Source organism: Moschus berezovskii, chromosome 1, assembly GCF_049115385.1.
Source record: "Moschus berezovskii isolate FMDL1 chromosome 1, NW_MosBer_1.0, whole genome shotgun sequence".
Taxonomy (NCBI): Eukaryota; Metazoa; Chordata; class Mammalia; order Artiodactyla; family Moschidae; genus Moschus; species Moschus berezovskii.
This window is the reverse complement of record NC_142460.1, coordinates 80295630-80311446: the sequence shown is the minus strand read 5'-3', so window position 1 is coordinate 80311446 and position 15817 is coordinate 80295630. Positions and strand designations below refer to the sequence as shown.

The 15817-nt window shown below is 38.0% G+C and overlaps 1 protein-coding gene across 27 annotated transcripts in view; it reads left to right on the top strand.

The window, feature by feature from the left end:
- The window catches only part of ZBTB20 (zinc finger and BTB domain containing 20), an 891891-nt gene that overhangs the window by 736635 nt on the left and 139439 nt on the right, over positions 1-15817 (top strand). The gene's annotated exons all lie outside the window — the stretch shown is intronic.

Here is a 15817-nt window from a genome sequence, read left to right as displayed (position 1 = left end):
AGGGGGTGGTGTGAGATCTGTGGGCATTTGTGTATGGGAGCAGAAAGAATGGAAGCAGTACAACGGGGGGTGGGAAAGAGTATGGAGTATGTTACTGTCTTCCCTCTCTTTGTGCACCCCTGGGGGGTTACCCAAGTTCATTTCTAGCAGGTGGATTTAGACGGGAGTTACTTAACGCTTGACCGCCAGTTTTGAAAAAAAGAAAAAGAAAAAAAAAAAAAAACGCTGCTTCCTATGTCTATTAAAGGAAGCTCCAATCTCTCTCTCCCCCCTCTCTCTCCTCTCTCTCCTCTCTCTTCCCCTCTCTCTCTTCCTCTCTCTCTCTCTTCCTCTCTCTCTCTCTCTCTCTCTCTCTCTCTCTCGCAGCCCCCCCCATCTCTCTTCCCCTCTCTCCCTCTCTCTTCTTTTTTTCCTCTTCTAACCAGACAGCGGGAGGGTTCCTGGCTCCCAGCCAGCCCAAAAGCCTCTAAGTGTTTTGCACTTGTTTCAGGGAGTAGCTGCCCGGGGATTTTTCAGCATTTTCACTAGAGAACAAAGAGTTCTTTACAAAGGGAAGGGGTGGTGGGGGGAGTGAGCTTAATGTCTGATATATGTTTTTCTATTTTTATTAGTTTTTCGCCTAAAAAGAGAGAGACAGGAACAGAACATTCACTCTATAAAGACACAAAGACATTCCCAAAGAAATCCAGTTATCTTTTCTCCCCATCACCCCAATATATATATATATATATACATAAAAAATAAAAAGGAAACCGACTAATTAAGTTAGATATGTTGCTCTTTTCTCTTCTTTTAATCTTTCTAAATCCGACTGTTCTTATGCTCACTCCATGGTATTTTTTTTTTCTACTCACAATAAAAGTTGTTCAGGATACATCCTCTCTTACTATCTCTTTTACCCATTCTGGGTCCCTAAAATCCTGTGGAGCAGAGAACAAGACTCCACAAAATAATCAGTTTAGTGGCAAGAACATCTTCTACTTTTGCCACTTGAGTAAAAAGTTAATTATGGGATTTGGGTTCCCAAAATACCAATGGGGTACATTAGTTCATTAGGTCTCACAAGTTTTTGCATCCGTTTAAAAGGTACCGCTTGTGTCGCTTGTCAGTTATTAAGACAAGGTACTAAAGGAACAGATATTTGTATTTTATTTTTGTTTCTATTTAATGATGTAAATGGCAAAAAAAAAAAAAAAAAAAAACCAGAGAGATTACTGCCCCATCCGTGATCTACTAGTTCAAGCGAAAGATAGTCTAAACAGAGATTTTTCTACGATTCTGATTGCCACGTAGCTTTGCGTGTTCTCCATTTGATTTTTTTGCCTATGATGTGTATTTTCACCATGAATTTGTGTTTGTAGCAAACATTCCAGAGTGCTTATCATTTTCAAATTAATGCTCCAACAAAAGAAGAAAGAAATCATGTGAACTGTCTGTGCAAAACGTGTAAACAATTCCACCTTTTATATATGCTGTACATTTATATCTTTATACTAACATCCTTGAATTGTAAACTCAATGTTTTCTTTCTAAAAGTTTTCCTCCTAATGCATTTATATTTCGATTGCTATTTGAAAATCTCTTTAGGATACTTAATAGACACAAAACTGAACAAGGGGGAAATTGACAAGCACCACAAAAATCCTTAAATATCTACTATAGGCAGTACCTAACTACAAATAACTATTTAACTAAGTGGAAACCAGCTACAACAGTTGTTTCAAGATTCAGAAACTCTTTCCTTTCCTTTTTTTTTTTTTCATCCACTGAAAATATAATCTGTTTTTGTCCCTGGGGTGGGAAACTGTAGGGAAAATATAGATATATACATTTTTCTATATTTTTAGAATACATTTATATATCTGCTTCTCAGGGATGTAATACATAACAGGGCAGAGAGTGGTGTCTAGTCAGTAAGCCCTTCTGGCTGGGAGGTGTGAGCGCCTTATGTTTGAAGTAACTTGATAACAAGGAGTCTTTTCGGAAAACCTTAGTGTGTATGTGTTGCCTCAGTAATGACCCATCAGAGAAAAAACAAGAGCTAGGTGGCCAGTGTTTGCACTTGAACTCGCTGAAAGACATTAGAATGAGGGGAACTTTTGGCAAATCCAAATTTCTCTAGGGTAACTCACTTCTTATAGTGTTTTGCCTTGAGACTTTTCTGTATTTCTGTAGAGATTTTTAGTGCTCTTAAGAGTGCTTAAGGAGAAAAAGATCTTTAAAAAGAAAGTCATCAAAATAAGAGAAAAGAAACTCGGTCTTGAAAAAGTTTTATATTGAAAGCAAGAGCTTTTTTTTTTCTCTCTTCTTTTTCCCTTTTGACTTGTTTCTGATGGTTTTTTTTTTTCCTGTCTTGAACTCTTTTGGGCTTGAACAGCCATGGGCTGTTGTGTTTGCATTTTTGTTTTCTGCTTGTACTTTTTAGGGGGTGTCTGTTTTTGATGTGACCAAAGGGGTTTATGGAAGAGACAGAGGGGCTCCTGAAGAGGCTCACATGAAAGCTGCACCAGCCCCTCTCGATCCCAACTCAGGCAGCTCCTATCAGCCAGTCGTGCCGCCAGGAGTAGGGAAAGGTGATAGCTGTCATTCTGCGATTCTTCGTGCATCTGACCTGAGAGTAACACATTCACAGTCGAGGAGAAAAGGGAAAAAAAATAGAGGAGGAGGAAAGAAAAGCTCTTTGAGCTGGAATACACTGGCTCTTTCTTCCTGTAGGCAATCCGCTCCAGTTCTTGGCGACGTGTCCTGCACTATCAGATATCATATGACTTTTTATTTAGATTCCTTTTCGGAGAATGGCCTGTTAGGACTCTGTTTGTTTTCTTTTATTTAATTTCCCTCTCCCTTCACCCGCTAGTTGTGTGTATCTGTGTGTGAGAGAGTGTGTGTGCACATGCATATGTGTGTGCAATTTTTATCTTTGTTTCTGTTCTGTTGATCTGATGCTTTCTTTAAGGACAAAGCTTTAATTATTTCAGTATACTGGTTTAATCATTTGCCAAAAAGAAACCTCCTTCTAGGCGTTTTGGGGGGTCCATTTTTAGACACGTCCATTAACACATGAGGCTAGAGATCCGAAATGCTTGCTGGTCCTGGTCGGTGTTTAGCCCACTCCCTCACCTTAATTTCACCCTCCTCCTCATCAGCATGCACAATAGTATAAGTTAGGAAACACCTGTGCTGAGTTGAGAGGGAAATTAAAGTAGAAGCAACTTCTTCAAATCTGCACTCCTAGTTTCACTTTAATAAACTTTTTTTTTAATCTTTTTTTTTTTTTTTTGGCACCCTCTGCAGAGCTTGAAAGTGTCAGAAATACTGAACGATGTGTCTGTGGAGCTTTTCTGAGGCCAGATGAGCACCCCTGGAAAGTAGAACAGGGGCTGAAAGTCATTCAGAGACTTACGTGAGAAATTTAAATAAGGTCTAGGAGATCTGTGGGCCATGCAGGGTTTGGTGATAGATGATAAAATGGAATATTTAGAGATACTCAGGAGGAGAAAGAGGAAAAATTCCCAGCCAGGGGGAACAGGCATTCCTGCTGCAGTAATTAGGACTTTAAAACCCGTATTTGATCCAATTTTTATTTTGTGTAACTCAAAATTTAATAGATATGTGATTGCCTTCTTCTCCATGCCTGCTATGAAAAACAGAGGAAATAATACTGACATTATTCCTGGGTTTCTCCTGTATTTTTGATATATTTCTTTTTCAGTTTTCTGGAGTTCAGATTTTAGTCAGCAGAAGTAAAACATAACTTCTCTAGATATTCAAGAGTTGTCTGTGCATTATTCTTATCAATGCATAACTTATGTATACATAATATATCCTGTTTGTATCAAGATTTTTTTTTGTATAGTAACAACATGACTGCCTTGAAGGTACAGATGACCATTAAATTCTTTAAACTCATAGTTTTTAGTTCCTTGTTACTCTTTCCAAAATTATTTTTTTTATAGCTCTCCAATTTCTACTGCCTTATCTTAGCCCGAGGTGGATTTTGTTGAAACTTAGAACAAATTTTATTCCACCTCTTTAAGAGTACCCAAAAGGGAAGAGAGAACTATTTTTCGTTCAACAAAAAATTTTAGAAGCCCTTTTTTTCCCCAGCGGAAAACTCCAAAACAGCTTTGTCTCAGAACGTTAAACTTGGCATGGATCAGAAATGTGAGTTTTGCTTTGTTTGAGGAAATTTGTTTTTGAAACAACAATGTTATAAATATTTTTAAATTGTCTGCTGAGCATGCGCTCTATCTGACTTTATTCATAGTTTTAAACACACACCAAAGTGCAGTCTTCTGAATGGCCACAGGTAAGGCTGTTGATTTGTAAGATCTTTCTCAGAGCTACCTTCTGTGAGTCTACTCAGTTTTCCAGAAGGGAAAAGGGCAAGAGCTGAGTTTAGACCTGGATTCCTTTCTAAAAACCCTAGAGCAGAAGTAGATTCCCCCTTTAAGGCTTGCACATTATACTTAGGGTAAGTACTATTCAACTTTGCTTTCTTATGGGAGTCGCCTGCCTTAACTTTTCGGCTTAATACTAGCAGAGTGAAATAATAATAAAAATGAACTCAGTGAGGTATTTGACTGAAGTAGAAAATTTTTAAGAGCATCTATTGTGCATAAATTTGGGGATCCGAAATTTGCCAGTGAGATGATAGCAGCTCTGTGCTACAGAACAAGGATGTGCTAGTCTGAACATGTCTGATCTCATCTGGAATTGAAAGCTAAATCTAAATCTAGGTGGGCCTGTAATAATACCAGAAAAAGAACACATGTATCTTTTGTGCAACCTTTTTTTTTTTTTTTTTTTAAGCAAGGCTTCCAAAGGGAGTGACAAAGAAGTAGGTTCTCCTCTTGCTGAATCAGTAGTCATACTTTGCTCCAGGAAATATGTATTTCCAGTTGTTTTGTGTCGTTTTGTTTCATTTTCTTGTTGTCATCCCTGTGGAAGTATATTCTTTCCTGTCGGTGATTGTTAACACTTTCCATTTTTCAGAATGCTTTATCTCCATTAACTCCGTTTGATGTTTCCTCACTTGCTTACCTTTTTCAAGTCTGCGATGACCCTCTCAGGCTTTGCAATTCTTATTGATTCTTGTCAGAATTTATTTATTCATTAGCTGTTTGTTATAGTTATGGTGAAGATAATCTCATTTTTCAGGCCTTTATAACTATCCAAATAAATTTCATTTGGAGGTGAAATTTCTCATAGTTTTTCTTGACTCAGAACTGAACTTGTCTTGTATCTTGCAGAGGCTTGAAGAAAAGCCAATTAGCCGTTTTTTGAAAACTAAATATTCTAAGAAATGCAAATGAAATTTTTTACAAAATACATATTGTGCATCTATGCAGTGCTTTTCTGTTCTTTTCTTTCCATGATTTAAAACAGAACTTGAAAATTAAATATATTTTTTAAAAAGAAAAAAAACCTGCCAGGTTAATTTGATACTTTAAATGCCCAATTTAAAATAATTCAGAGTTTTCATTTCTATGTAACATAGCATCTTTCAATGTCAGTCAGTAATACTTTGTGCAAATACACACAGAGACGCACACACACAGCTTCACTTTACATTTATATTAATTCTATTTTTGCATAAAAGAGGATTATCATTCATCCAAAATTTTATTAATTTATTACATTTTAGTATTTTTCTGTAATTTAAAAATCCAACTAACTGTTGCCTCCCTCTGATTATTTATGTGTATATACTTATTACTGTCTCTTTGTATTCTAATAATTTAGCTTAACTTATAAAGTATTTTTATGTCTAACATACCCTTGACTCTTATGCAGCTATATTAACATTCAGGTTTATTCAGATACGATTTGCTTTGTTCCGTATTAAAAAGTTTTTTCTTTTTTACTTTCTCAATCTAGCAAGACTATGGCTATTTTTTCTTAGATATGATTTCTATATGTCTTCAGTATTCTGAAGAAGGAACTTTGTAACCTCATGATACCCTGGAAAGCTTTCAAACCAGTAGAAGTAATCTTTACCTTGCTGCTCCCCACTCTGCTCTCACTGTCCCACCCCTCGCCACCAGCAACCCTAAAAAAACAACAATAATAAACACGATATGATAACTTTTCTGATCATAGAACCAGGAAATACCAAAGAAAATTGTGGCATATGTAGGAAAATGCCAAGCGCTTCCCCAGTCAGATCAGCTGTTTTTGTACTTTTTTTTTCTCTCCTGAATTTTGTTTGTGACTTTTTTGGCTTGCTGAAGCATATCCCCATAATCTTACGAAGCCACAGCAAATTCCCAATGCCACAACAACACTGTGCAACTGAGGAGAGCCCAGAGGAGCTGATCCTGGGTGGCTGCAGACTTCCCCAGCGATGATGCAAGGCAAGAGGAATAAGTAGGCTACTCTTCTCTTTGCTTCTTACCTGGGCTGCCAATGGGTCAGGTAGAGTGAATTTTTTCTGTTGCTTTCCCGTCAGCTATCTGGGGCTTTTCTTTCTATTACCAATGGTTTTCTACCTTTTCCCAGGTATGATTTATACAGCAGAGCATCCCATTTTTCTGTTATGTTGAAACATGGAAAGCTTTGGAGATTGGAAAGGGCGAAGGAAAGAGGCTCGTGGTAACTGGAAAGTATTCAAAATGGTATCAGACTCAAAGCTGTTTGGGGGGTCTGTAACTTTTTAGTTCTCCTCAGAGTCTTTAAGAGGTTGAAAGTAGTGAATGGAATAACTATAGGGTACAAACTGTGATCTAACTGATTCAGTAGATGGAGCTCTTCCCCCTAAGTCTGTATTTAAATTACGTCCCACTCTGGTGTGTGGGGCTTTCTGTTTCAAGGTGTGTCATGCTACACACGGAAAATCAAGGGCTTAGATTGCTAGAGAAGAGATTTCGTGACTCTTCAAAAAAGAGTAAGCATTTCGCTCTGAAACACGAAACAGCATAGGGGAGAAGTAAGGATGGGGTGGGAAATGAAGGTTATATATCTAAATTTCACCCTATGTTTGTTGATGTTCTTAAGTGTGAAGTTAAATCATAACAGTTTTTGTAAAAGTGATTATTACTGTAAACGTAGAAAGATGTATTGTAACACATAGGATTTGGACTGTGTTGGTTACAAATCTTCCAGGCTATATGTGCAGATCTCCTCTCATTGATTCTGCAAAGGAATCTTAATACTGTAATGCAGTTGTTTCATCCAATTAGTCTAGGGAACCTGGCTGAAATGTGACAAATTCTGAATTGTGACAGCGCAGAGGACAGCAAAGCAGCGGTGTTAGGACGGTTCCTTTATGGAAGCCAAAATATTTTCAGCGATAACTGAAAATAGATCTTCAGTATATCTGCTTTAATATGGAAAGAACTACTTGTTTGTTTCTCTTTAAATTAATTGAAATGAATAATGGCGTAAAATTTGCATCAATGTTACATTATTCTCAGTAACAATAGGATAAGTTTGATCATGTCCTTCCCTGGTACCAGATGGGAAGATTTATGTATTCTATATGTAGTAAATGATCTTTCTTAGTGGAATGTCTTCTCCCAGATTGGAGGTATTACTGAATATCTCTTGTAAATCTTGATAAGATCATTTGGCCAAAGTAGAACTGGGCTTGGCTTTAGTACCAAAAGAAATAGCATTTTTAAGGGACTTGGATTTCCTTTGCATACCACGTGTCTGAGTCCGATACAGTCCAGGAAAATAGAGAGGATGAGACGAAATTATTCCTAAGCAGCCGCCGTAGGCCAAACACTGAAACAGTGCCAACCTGGACCAATCAGGCCAGCTTCTCAGAAGATACATGCTTTTGTCAAACACTTACATGAAGAGAAAGAGGGGGGAAGCCCTTGAAATTGCATTCATATGAATGATTCTTCCCTAATTTCAATAAAGCCCATAGCAATAGATGCAATAATTTTATTACTTTTTTTTTTCCTTGAAAAGTAGAAAATGTCAGTTTTCTTGTCCAGCTAAGGATCTCTGAATGCTGTACTCTGACATCTTTTGAACAAAACTATCCTTTTGAATTTAAGCAAGTGAAAAACTTCTCACAGAGAGCAAAGAGTAAAATTGATGGAAACTCAAAATCAATTCCAAACCCATTTCTGGCATGATGAGAATAACATTTGTGCTGTGTTTAAAGCAGTTTAAAACAAGAAAATGATAAAATGATCAATATACTTAAAGCCAAAAATAACCAGGAGAAAACGATCTGTAATCCATTCCTAGACCTAAAACTCTACACCTTTGATTGAACATGAAAATAAACAAATATATCTTTTATAAGGTGGCACTTGTAAGCCTTATAATATAAAGAAATGATGAGATGCCAAGCTTTCAACTCTAGTTAAGCTATGTTTTCGGAGTTTAGCCAAAAAAATTTTTCTAGACTTAAACTATTGTAGATTTATTTATTTGTACATACCCTGACCTTAAAAAAAGAGCAAAAGTTGAGGAATATATAGAAGGTCACAATGGACTGCATTGCCACTTCACAGTCTATGTATATTCCTTATCTTGAAAAATTGAGGTTAAAGCTATAGCAAAAAATATTTTAGGCTATATTTGAGAGTCAGTGAATTAGTCACTGTGGACAGACTGAATTCTCTTCAAAAATACCTTGACTCCTAACTAATTTATTAAATTCAACACACACATAAACATAAATCATGTATATTTTATCCTTATTGCTTTACTATATTGGAAGACTAATTTGACATCAATATATTGCGAACCTATGGAATCCAGGTCAGTAAAATGCCACTTTCCAGGTTTCTAAAAACCTCTCTAGACTTAAGGTTTTGCCCCAAAGAATGATTTTCTACCAGTCTTTCCAGAGTCATTTGACTGGCTAGTTATTTATTGATCAGATAAAATGAAATTGTCCTTCTGGATGGAGAAATCCTGGCTGAAAAATTAAAATGACAACAAATCACATAAGCACATTTAATTCCGTTGACCTAAGGTGCAGTAGGAATGATGATAATTCTAATGAGCACTGTGACGAATGTAACTACAAAGAAGCATGCTTGATTACATCAGGAAGAGTGACCTCAGTGGCCAAGGTCAGAAGGGTGAGATACAAAGTCATGACAGAGTGGAAGCTAATGATGAAAGTTATTGGAGATGCTTAAAGATTATAGCTGGCTGTGGAATTAACAGATACCAAAAAAAAATTAAAAAATAAAAACAAAAGTTAATTTTAAAAGTAGATAGAAAGGCAATACTTTTTCCTTCTAGAATCAGAATTTGCTTTTGCAGAGAATTTTAACAACCTCCTAAGCTTTGGCTGTGGCTGTCCAGTATGATAATAGTTGTAAAGAGCTGTTATGTACATTTGCTTAAAGATTCATGTAAGTGTAATTGTTATAGCAACTTATGCTATTGTTTGAAGTTGAAAAGCTCCGCTTTAAGTGTCGACAAAGCAAGTGTCAGTATCATAGAATCATAATCATGGCATCTTAGAGCTTGAAGGAGTCTTAGATATCTCAATAAGGATGAGTGGATTAGCAAACTCTCCAGAAAGGAATACTGAATATCTGGTGCAAGACCATGCAGAATTTTTAAAAATATGTATTTCATACATTACAACTTACATTTGGAAAACACTATTTAAAATAAAAGCTTGAAAAACAGAGAAACTGAATCTCCATGAATTCATCTTGACTAGTGGTGCTATACATTGGATCCTGTAAACCAGTGGTTCTAGACAGAGAAGAATGGCAAATTTTTAGAAAAGCACAATCACCAGAGGGGCAGGGTGTTCAACAGAAGAAGAAATGCTCTTTGAGCTTATACCATGCTAATAAGAAAATGTAAACAGAGAAATGATAAAACTTTCTCAAGATGAGGAAGGCAAATTGTACTACAATTCACGTTTTCTCGCTACTACTCTATACCATAAGCCTAACCCCTAAAACAAATTTCTAAAAAAAAAATTCCAGAAGTAATTGAAGAAGAAAGCAGAGTAACCAAGACTTTAGGGTTCCTATTTTGATACCAATAACCCTACTATATATGGGGCAAGGGTCAAATATGTGTGATACGGATACAGCATTCTGGGAAATGAAAGAAATAGCACCCACCCTGGGACTCCCTGGACACCCTCTGCTCCTAACGTTGCTCCCCCTACACAATCCTCATATCCCTCCAAGGTAAGCTTGTATCTCCTTTCTCTTCTTCCGTCTATTCCCACCAATGGAAAAAAAGAAAAAGAAAGAAAGAAAAAAATTTTTGAGAAATTGTAGTCAGAAAATACTTTAGAAAGAAGTCCTTCTCTTTAGAAATCTTCCTGTACAGATCAATGTATCTTACCATCTTATCAAAATAGGAGTTCTAATCAGAAAGTGCTGTGTTAACTAGGCTACTCCTTGTCTCCTAAACACACACTACATTCCCACACCCCTGTTCCTTTTCCCCTGGTGGTCCCAAGCAGAAGCAATTCTGCCTTCTTTATTTCTACAATACTCTGTCCTTCAGTGGCTTTTGTCATGTCTTTTAGGTTAGCCATTTGTGTGTTTGTTTATAATGTAAGGAGCAGGTAATGCCCTTAATCTCACTGGGCCTCAGTTTCCACATCTGTAAAGGAGGAGAATGAGCACTACTAACTGCCTTGCTGGGAAATTGTAGGAGTTCCTGATGTGGGGTATATAGAAGGCTTAGCGCCGTGACTAACGAGTAGTCACCGCTCAGTGTCACTGCCGTTGTTACTACTACTATCGTTCCGATTCCCTTTCCCTTCAAGCAACAAACACAATGACTTCTACATAATAGGAACTGAATAAAAACGTATTGAATCTTTTTATACAAGTCCATAGGTCCCATTCCTTCCTTACCAAAATCTTTCCATTTTTTTCCTGGAAGTTTAGAATACTCAGCCCTGGCTGACCTGTGGATACCATAAAAGATAGCAGTATTGCTCACGCTAAACTGTCAGTTCTGCCTTCCCTTTCAGGGTCCCCACAGACCCCCCAACCATGCAGGACTGCTCTTTGAAGCATCTCCAGAAGTGTCAGCTTATAGTTCTGGTTCATGTGATTAATGAGCTGATTATACCTCTGTCTGCAGCCTGAACTAGAAACTTTCACTTTGGAGAGCAGGTCAAGATATCGAATTTAATTTTAGTTGCATCTGTTATAAGCCAATTGTGTATTCATTACATTTATAGATTCCCTCTCCAGCCATATATTTTCATGGCTGTTGAGAGCACCTGAATCTGAGTTGAATCTCCTTAGATTTTACTTTGGGGACCAGAAAACGACACAGTGAGACATTTTTGATAGCTAGCTGTCATCTTTGGCATTTTTCTCTTTTAGTGTCTAATTTGGTATGTTTGAAGAAGGGGGCAAGCATAGAATTTTTTGTCTTAAGTTGAATATGGTCTGATAATTCTGTATCAATGAAATCTAGGGTCAGTGCGGTTCATCTTCAAATTTCTGTTTTCTGGGCATACAACTCCATTCTGTGGAAATGAGAGACTTCTAAAAACTGGAAATGAAAACCAACTTGGGGCATGTCGGGGTAGAGATATAGCATTAAATGTGCAGAGTCAGCTGTAGGCAGGATGTCCTACAAGGTAGACTCAGAATGTGTGTGGACCTGACTGGTTCTTCAGTGTTACAGTGAAGAGTGAGAAAATTTAAAGGGACAGGTCACATGGCCATAGTCAAGGAGATCCTGACAGCAGGGTGTGTTCAAATCAGGAAGAATGCTGCATCTTTATCAGCCAGAAGTTCCATTTATTTGAGAGCGAGTTGGTATTTGTGAGGGGAACAAGGTCACATTTAGTAGAATTGGTAATTCGGTGAAGGGTTCTGACTTTCCCAGAGTAACAGTGTTGGCATCAAGAGAAGAAAGCTTTGCAGAGTTCTCTCCGTGCACTTGCTGTTACTGGTGTTCCTGGTGGGTGGCTGAATCATCCTGATGGCATTCAACAGGAACCAGCTGCTGAGAATATTAAAATGCAAGCATTTATTCCTCTAGAGAGACAGTAGCATCTGCAAAGTTTTCCTATCTTGATAGTACAGATAATCCCAGGGAGAATTCTCTAGTAGTTTTAACTCTCTATTCATTTATACATTTTCATTTTATCATTATTGTCAGTATCTCAAATTCCAACAAGTGAGAAGAATGCCTGAATCCACACCAGGTTGTAGAGACAGATAGGAAGCACTTGGCCAAGGACATGGGATTGCCTCTTGGGCTTTACCTTGAATTGTGATTCTCAAGAGAAGAAATTAGCATTTTTCTCCCTTGGCTCATCTTCACAGCAGAGGGCTACCGTACTCTCAGGCTTCAGAGCTCCACAAGCAGGAAGGGAAGGTCTTGGACTTCCCCACCCTCAATACAGACTTCATTGGAGCTTTCCTTTTTACTTGTTAAACTTGTGAATTTGTGCCTCTCTTCATGTGATTTGTTGTTGTCTTGTTTTGTTGAGCTAGCAACAACAGTTGGAGGGAAAGGGCAGTACAGAAAGTTTGGACTCGGTAATCAACAAGGTCTTTTCCATCTCTAATATTTATGAATAATGTATTGAACTGATGGAAAAAAATGTTGAATATGTTCATTATGACTTATATTCACCAGTGTGTTGCCTAGAATATAAAAGAGCAAAGCAGTTGCAGCATAACTAGTTCCTTACAATAAACGTGCTGGTATGACAGAGCTCTGTAGCCTTTCCTATTCCACTGGGTGTCGTCCCCAGACGCACGCTCTACATGACTGAGTGGCAACTGCACACTGGATACAGGATGGGATGACAGCCAGCCCAGGTTCTGTGGGGAACTGGGACGTTCCTTGTGGAGTCTGGGTCCTAAACAGCAGCAGCTTGCTTGAAGGTCTTGACTGAGCAGTCTGCATTAAGAGAAATCACTGAAGCCAGTTTCACATCGCAGATGAGACTCGGGTGCTGTTATACTGCTGGGCTTGCAGTTCTTATCATCAGAAAAGAAACATCATTTTGTCCCTTCATTAAAAAAACAATTAGTATGGGTAACAAGTTTCTTGTCAATATTGCATTCTAATATAAAGGACTAAGAGTGATAGATATTTCAGAACTAAGTAACTCATCACACTTACCTTCGAATTTTATTTTATATTGTTCTCTATCAGTTTTCTTTCACAATTGTGTTTTGTTTAGGACTTATTAAAACCAAATTGTGTTTCCCAAGTATTTTGTGAGATAACATTGTGAAACATTAACCAGAAGCATGAAAAGAGGCAAGAAGTTGTGGATATTTTTTATTCACATAAATAATTAGCAAACTAGATAATAAAGAATTAAAGTGATAGTAAAACAGTCTTTCCTTGGCCAAATAACAGTCAGGCCAATATTTTAAATCAAATATAGCACCCTGAGCATCATGCAAATATGTTTCAAAATAGAGAAGGACTATCTGAGGTCAAGAACTTAGAGGATGTAGCCCTAGTGTAGAACAGAGGAGAGCTCCAAGATGCAGCACTTCAGAGATAGGTGCAGCAGAAAGGTTTGGACCATGTCTGAAGTCCCAGGAGGACAGCAGAGAATTGACAAGTGTGTTCTGCCTCAGAGAAGCCTTTGCTTCTTCTTAAGTCAACTCAGAACCAGTAGACTAGCTCTTGTGAATGGTGAGTCCAAGACCTCACTTGTACCCATATCAACTGTTACCATGACATTAGCTCAAACCCACTGTTTCAGCATTATTTATCATTATTACTTTTCAGAGATGATTTTTTTTCTTATGCTTTCCGAAGAGCTAAAATCCATCTGAACTCATGAAGAGCAAACATAAACTTAGAGTGGCCACATTTACCAATAGTTTATAATGATCTCAGAGGGGAGAAAGAGAGAGGGAGAAAGAAAGTAGCAATGGAAAAGAAAGAAGTGTAAGATCTTTTTTCAGGAAAGTTGCGTTGCGAAACATTTATATCAAGTTGCTCAAAAGCAACAATGGCTACACAATTCCAGAGTGGTATAACCTGAGGACAGATGTGACAGGTTTTGTTTTGTTTTTCATCTCCACCCTTCCTTATTGGACAAATCACTTAACCTGTCTATATAATAGTGTGTTTGTCAAATAAATAGAAAACCATCTATCCTCATCTCCTTCACAGCGGTATTGCTAAGGATGATTGTGCACACATATATAAATGTATATATTATAGCTATCTATTTCCAGCAGGAGAAAATGATTTCAAAGTAAATGAATCAGGATTTTATATATGCATCTGTGGTGAAGGTCAATCACTATATTTTTAAGATCTCTTCTACTAATTACCAGTTGTTAAAAGTGTTAGTGGCTCCGATGTATCCGACTCTTTGAGACTCCATGGACTACAGCCCCCCAGGCTCCTCTGTCCATGGAATTCTCCAGGCAAGAATACTGGAGCAGGTTGTCATTACCTCCTCCAGTGAATCTTCCCAAACCAGAGGTCAAACCCAGGTCTCCTGCATTGCAGGCAGATTTTTTACCAACTGAGTCAGGAGGGAAGCCCTACCAATTGTTAAAACACTTGAAAATGATGACCAAGCCTATATCATCTCTGTGGAATGGAAGACATTTTGAAAATTAAGTGTAATTAGACAGAGTCAAATGCATTTCCATCTACTTATGGACCCTTGTGGCCTCACTCAAGGCAGTACAAACCTGTTAAGCAAAACAAACACTAGTTTTGTCAATAGATATCTTTTTTAAGAAAAGTCCTAAATCAAGGTCTAGTATCAAAGTATAATTCTGGCTGTAGACATGAACTAGTTCTCTATATTAGACACATTTTTTAGAAAATGGAACAGGGATATATAGTTAGGAGAGGGTCAGTGTCAGCCCACACAAACATCCCAGGCATCTGCCCAGGCTCTTGGTCTGTCCCTGCGAGAATCAGGCTCAGTATATATAAAGTCACTAAGACCATTGGGAAAGAGGCCACATTCATCTATTCGGTACTGCTGTTATTCTTTTGATGTTCATCTTGGCTGTTTAATCTCTGCTTTCTATATACAGACCTCAGTGGAATGATAATGACGTGGGGAGGGCAGGTGAAGATAAATAAATGTGATTTTTTAGACATGACCACTACCCTCTAATAGCTTTTCTCTGGCCCATTCCAAGCATCCAGGAAAGAGAAACCTAGCTTCCACGGAGAGTGAAGTCATAGCTCCAACTTAGCATAATGAGACGGACAGACAGAAAGAGAGAGCAAGTACACAGTTAGTGAACCCAGCGAGTTTCTGCTGGGCTAAGACCAGGTTCTCCTGTTTCCTCTACTTTTTCCAAACTGAAAAGACTTACTGTGGTAATTCACTTGTTTTCTGAACCTGTATGCACATGCCCAAGACCTGCTCAAGGTAAGGCCAGAAAGAAATCAGAGGGAGGACTTTTATCCAGGAAACTCAACTTCTTTTTCATTATTTTTGCTTGTTTTACATTTTTCCAGGGAAATTTGTGTTTTTATGTTTCAATTCCCAGACATTGATATCCTGGGCATCTTTAGGTTGTAACAGAAGTGGGGATTGGTGGCTGTAACAAAAGGAGCAGAAGCCAGCACAACTGCAGTCTATCAAACATGTTGGCAGACCCCAGACCATTCTGATCCTCCCTGCAGAATTCAGTTGCGTCCGTACCCTAAGAAGACAGGGTGAACTGAGAGTTTTGAGAGTGGTGGTGGATCTTTCTTAATTTAGGCCTTGGTGACAATGGGACTAGAATGCCTTGGTGAAAACAATACAGCTAAAATTAAGACCACCTTCTCGTCTGTACAACCTGTGCAGTCACACTGAGCCCTGCACTCAGAAGGGCCCTCGGTATGGTTTAATGTGCTGCTGTTGTTGTCTTGAAACTCTTAATGATTTTTAATATGGGATCCT